At 44.4% G+C, this 6000-nt stretch overlaps 1 protein-coding gene across 2 annotated transcripts in view; it reads right to left on the reverse strand.

Annotated features, from left to right (window-relative positions):
• The window catches only part of Plxna4 (plexin A4), a 445847-nt gene that overhangs the window by 431308 nt on the left and 8539 nt on the right, over window positions 1–6000 (reverse strand). The gene's annotated exons all lie outside the window — the stretch shown is intronic.

Raw genomic sequence — 6000 nt, forward strand, 5'->3', positions numbered from 1 at the left:
ATCACCCAGAATGTTGGACTAGATAAACAAGCCATTATTCCTGAAGGGCAAGGTCAAAATCTATTTGTCATCTCTTAGGTCGATGAAACTTCTTTCACTAGAGAGTAGCGTTTGGAATGCAGACTCACAGCAATGGAGAAGGGGGTGTGTACCAAGAAACAGAACAAGAAAATGAGCAGAACAAAGACCTGTCATTCCCCATTGTCATCTTCCCTCCAAGCTTGCTCTTTAATCCTGTGGGCACTGCTCGACCTCCCAGGACTCATTTTTTTTTCTACTGGGAAATAGTAGGGCTCTCCTAAACCTACGTGGGTGCCTGGAGAACTGCTAGAAGCATCTCAAATAAATTGTTCAAGACAGCATGTTTAATTCAAAACATGAATCATTCGAAAAATGTAGAAATCCATGCCTCTTCTTCCTAGTTTTCCAAGCTGCTTCCAGATCCCAAAGTGAGCTCTTGAGGTCGACAGTCACAGAGGGAAAGCCCAGCACCGGTAGGCCGAAGACACTCCTAGCCACTGATCTCTGCTCACCTCTACCCTCACCCAGCCCCGTCCCAATCTAGAAATCTCAGCTTTATAATGGATATCACTTGCCACCAGCTGCTCCAGTTAGACACCCATAAGGGATCCCCAACTCTCCTTCCCTTGTTCTGCACCCCTTTACCACCATGGCTACTATCACTAACATGAACATCTCACACCTCAAGGCTCTTCCTTTCTTACCTGTTTCACTAACTTTGCTCAGCTCCTGCTCAGGTCTCCCCTGAGTTACTAGGGTGATGTGACTTCCAACTTTTCTCTACCTGGTTCCCCATTGAGACCTTTCTACAGGAGAATCTGTTCATATTGGTTCTCTTCCTTGGATTATCCCCCAAAGCTTGACCTCTTGCCTACAGGGAAAAGCCCTCCCTGGGACATTTATGCAGGTCCTGACCTGGCTTCTCCCCACCCCTTGCCACTTGGCCCTGAACTGTTTCATAGGACCCCAAGCTGCACTCTCATATCCTCCCTCTGCCTCCCTATGCGGTTTCTCCCACCTCAAGCCTCTCTTTGTATGCTCACCATTCTACTGACCCTTCAAGACTCAGTTTGGCATCCCCTCCAGCAGAGGTCTTCTTCACATCCTCCTCATTTCTGGACACACGCCCACTTATGATCTCATTCTGCCCCCCATCCTTCCCACAATTCATTGAGATTCTGTTCACACTGTGCTATATCCATGATACACTGTTCCCTAAAGAAGTGGGGAAAGCCCTTGCCTGTGCAATCAATTCTTCTTCCACAGTTTCTGGCACATAGTAGGCACTCAGCAGACCCTGGCTGAATGGATGGCTTATGGGCTAGTTGGGAAAATCTCCTATAACATCATAGTAAAGTTCTCCAGCTAAAATAGCAACATATATTGGGATGGAGTACCCTGAAAAGTGAGATTGTAGGGAAATCTTGCCTCTTTCCTTCTTCAAAGTGCCCAGCTCAAGATCCAAGGACTGACACTGGGACATGACTCTCTGACCCACCCTGCCCAGACCCCTGTTTCTGATGCTAAGCATCCAGTCCCACTTTTTCTCGCTGTCCCAACTGCTTTGTTCTTTCTGGTCCCAGGCAAATGGGTTTAATCCCTTATAGCTCTTTATCAGATCAGTAAATGGAAGACACCATGTAATCTCACCAGGAATCATGGTGAGAAGCCTAGCTCTACCACTCTTTCTTGATTTTCTCTTAACCTTGTGTGTGTAAATAGACCCTGCTTTCTGAAGCCAGGCCTTTAATATGCATGACCATATTCATCCTCCCGGACTACAGGTGAGAGGCAGAAGGGCTTGTTCCTAGCTTTAAAGAAACAGAAAGAGAGGTGTCACCCAGATAGAACTGACTGGAGAATAGTCATCAGATGTAGGATTAGAAGGATGTAGCCTCCCTGTTCCCTGACCAGCACATAATTCTTCTTCAATTGCTCTGAAAATGAAAACCACAGGATTATTTTGCAGGAGAGAAAAAAATCAGCCTGAAGTAGCTGTGGCCACATTTCTGACAAGCTCCAGTCAAAGGACCCTGTAACTTACATAAATGACTTCTTATTATACCACAACTGACAACTACAACGTGGCAGTCTGCTGCTCCCTCGCACTGTTCTCTTTGTTGATTGTCTGTGTGGCTCTCCCAGAAAGAAGACTCAAATATGTCCAATCAGGAAAACAAGACACATGACACCACCCTCAGCCCCAGATTCCCCTTCCCTGTGACTTGGCATGGTGGACAGGGCCAAAGAGAAACTGATGAATAGTCCCCTGTGGGCCTAAGCCCCTCTCCCATCTGTTTTCTGCTGTGTCCCTGCAAATAGGATTGCTACTTTAGAGAGAGAGAGAGAGAGAGAGAGAGAGAGAGAGAGAGAGAGAGAGGGAGGGAGGGAGAGAAAGAGGGACAGAGAGAGAGACAGACAGAGACAGACAGACAGACAGACAGACAGAGAACAGTTTATAAGGAAAAAATGAAGTGGCAATTTCCCAACATGACTAGGAATCAATACCAGCTGTTCTCAGGGTTTTTCCCTCAAAGGGGGGCTCCCATGCTTCTCCTAAGGTAAAAGCAACAGAGCTCTGGTGTTTGACTTACAACTGCTTCATCAGAGCAAGATAGTTTAAATTTAAAAGTCACCGCAGTTGGGTTTGAACTCAGCTGGGACTTGATTTACTGCTAATTCATTTCTCCGATTCCTATAATTCTAAACTCAGTCACCAAACAGTTTAACACGGATAGAATCACCGGTGTGGTGCATTATGAATGGGTCTCAGGGGAGTTCTGTTGGGATGTGTGTATGTGTTAGCAACTGTTATTCACTCTGGAACTAGATACAGACTGGGTGTACTGTAGGCCCCACAATTGGGCAAGTGGATTTGTTAGTTGATGTTCCTGGCCAAACACCACTGGCATGGTACCTTTGTCAATGCAAAACACAACCCTCCCTCCAAAGGCTATAAGAGATACTTTACACTGGCCCATATCTGAGTGAGTGTGATCTGAGAACACAGGTTTGCATGGCCTCAGTTGACATGATCCATCATGGAAATGGTTATACGAACTGGTATGAATACAGATCAAATAGTAGTCATAATTCAGAACAGTCACCAACTACATTGAGACCACCGGCAGGTGGGTTACAGCAAAGTGGGAAAAACTCTACTTTAGGTTTTAAATGCTATCTGATGACATTTGTAGCTTGGGGGCTGATGGAAGCTAAGTGTTTACTAAGAATATATTCTGAATGTTTTACTTGGTAGTCAGAAAGATGGTAAGTCAGATACAGGGATGGGCAATAAATATCTGTTTTTAAAAAAACCAAAGCTAAACCAAGATGATTTAGGTTCTCTAACTGCAGTGTTCTGACTCTCTGAAGTCATGATGTTCTCACCAGTCAAACTGCAAAATCTCCAGGAAGTTCATGGTCCCCTCCCGCATGTGTACTTGTGTGCACATGCATACACACACACACACACACACACACACACACACACACACACACACCTATGTAAGATGAATAACAGGTGGAAAAAATGATTCCTATAGGAAATACGACCTCTGGGTCACTATTTCAAGGCTAAAGCCACAAACTTACAGTCAAATCACAAACCTTAACCCCCTTGAGGGTGGCAAAGGCTCCCCAACACATCCCAGGAGAAAACTGCTTTCAACTATTCACAATTTAGAGATGTGTGTCTTAATGCAAGCCTCATCTGTTAATTTGATAAAGGCCATTTCTCTTTGCCAGCTATGCGAAGGTCTGTTTTCCTTAAGTGCAGCTGGGGTTGAAGGAGATGAAAAAGGTAAGTGTTATTACTCACAGGCTTTACAAACAGCCACCTTGATGAATGAGGTGCAACAGAAAAGTACTACTTGTTGGAAACAAGTCCACGATCTGCCAGGGCTGCGTTCCCATTTCTGAAAACAATCCCCGCAGAGGAGGACCCCTGCCTGCAGACCATGGCCATGCTCATAAGAGTTCTCGAAATATTCAGTAATTTTGAGCCTCTCGAAAGCCAATGACAGGGACAAGAGGTGGGTGACATCTCTGACATCTGGACCTCACTTGTCTTCACTTTCCCAATACAGTGGATTCCTCTTGCTAATATGGTTCCCTCCAAACTGACCTTGAACTTACAAGTGTCCCATTGAAAGACAGCATCTCCTAAAATGTTGCCTCTGCAACTGCCTCCTCCTCCTCTGCTTCCTCCTCCTCCTCTTCCCCCTCCTTCTCTTCCTCCTCCTCCTCCTCCTCCTCCTCCTCCTCATCATCATCATCATCATCATCATCATCATCATCGTCATCATCATCATGATCTTTCTCTCCAATTCCTCTAGTTATAGAACAAAGCCAGGATCTTGCACATGCTCAGCAAACACTGAACTATGTGCCCAGCCCCAAAATGCTTGCTACCTAATGGAACCCTCATTCCAGGAGATGTCAGAAGGTTTAAATACATCCACACAAAGCCACTGTCACATAAACTGGGAAACATTTGGTTAACAATAACAGGTTTCTCCATAGCAAGCCCCCTTTACCCATGCATCTCTAGATAGAGAGGACACAAGAGAAGGTATCTGCAGAACGTGCTTGGCCGTGTACTTTTTCCACTGGGGCATGAAGGGAGGACAGCCAGTGGACTAGTCTTTAGAAGGCTCTGGGTAAACTAGCTTGGCCAACTGTCACCCTCTAACCCACAGTGAGTTTCACATGAAGACTAATACTTTGATTCCATGCCCATTAACATTGAGTCCAGCTTGCCCTATCAACCCTCATTCTATGTGTTCAGCAAATATTTATTGATCACATAAAGAAGATATACTCTGGGTTGGGCTGAGTATAAGAGAAGTATTAAATGGTTCCTCTCAATCTAGGACAGAAGAAAAAATAGTCATCCCTTGGCATCTGCAAGCGGTTGATTTGAGGACAACCCCACACTCCATGGATCAAAACCTCTGTGGATACTCAAGACAGTTATATAGAGAGATGTAATACTTGCATACATGCAGCATAGGCCTATACCCCGTATACTTTAAATAATCTCTCAGTTACTTTGAACACCAATACAATGAGAAGGCTACGTAGATGGTTGTTATGCATTGTGTAGGAAATAATAGAATAAATAGAATAAAATAAAATAGAATAAATAGAAATAATAGAATAAAAGTCTATTTGCATATGGCAGCAATACGGTTTTTTTTTTTTAATATTTTCAATGCACAGTTAGTTGAAACCACAGATGTGGAACCCAGGGATACAGAGAGCAGGTTGTACATGATTTCAATTGTCATACTGCCCTTGCTGGCAACAGCTTCTTTGTCATTGTGGGAAAGAACAAATGGAGTTCCTGATTGCACAAGACATGCTTTCAAGCAGGGGTGGAGCACAGACCTTAGGCAGGCTACTCTGAAGACCCTAGTCTCTGTGCCAGTGAGTTCTTCACAGCAGTCAGTGGTTAAAGGCAAGATCATTTAGGGGAGGAAGACGGGTCAGCCTCTAATGGGGAAGAGAGCTGAGAGAGAGGTCACAAGCACTGTGTGATCACTGAGCCTCTGCCCAGCGTGACCTGAGAAGAGCTTCAAAGTGCAAGAGTTAAAAAAAATAAAAAAATAAACATCAGAGAGGACAGAGCTGACTAATGGCGATGACTTAAAGAAATAGGTTATGCAGAAATACCCTCTATTGTACCACATGTCAATGCCTACAACAGTACTCAAATCTAAGAGGGAAGACAGGTCATTTGTTTCCAACCCGGGTTTTACAGCAGCGGTACCATCAGCTCACATGAACAGAAGTGCCTGTGATCCCCCCATACCACTGAAGAGGGCACTCCTGGGGCTAATATAGCTCAACATCAGGGAAATGTATTGATACTTGTCCAGTATCTCCTCTTATTGTTAATATGACCAACTTGATAATTTTATCAGTGTTATCTAATTATCTAAGGCATAAGATAATTTCACTGACAAGAGCAAAAAA

Source organism: Mastomys coucha, unplaced genomic scaffold, assembly GCF_008632895.1.
Source record: "Mastomys coucha isolate ucsf_1 unplaced genomic scaffold, UCSF_Mcou_1 pScaffold20, whole genome shotgun sequence".
Lineage (NCBI taxonomy): Eukaryota > Metazoa > Chordata > Mammalia > Rodentia > Muridae > Mastomys > Mastomys coucha.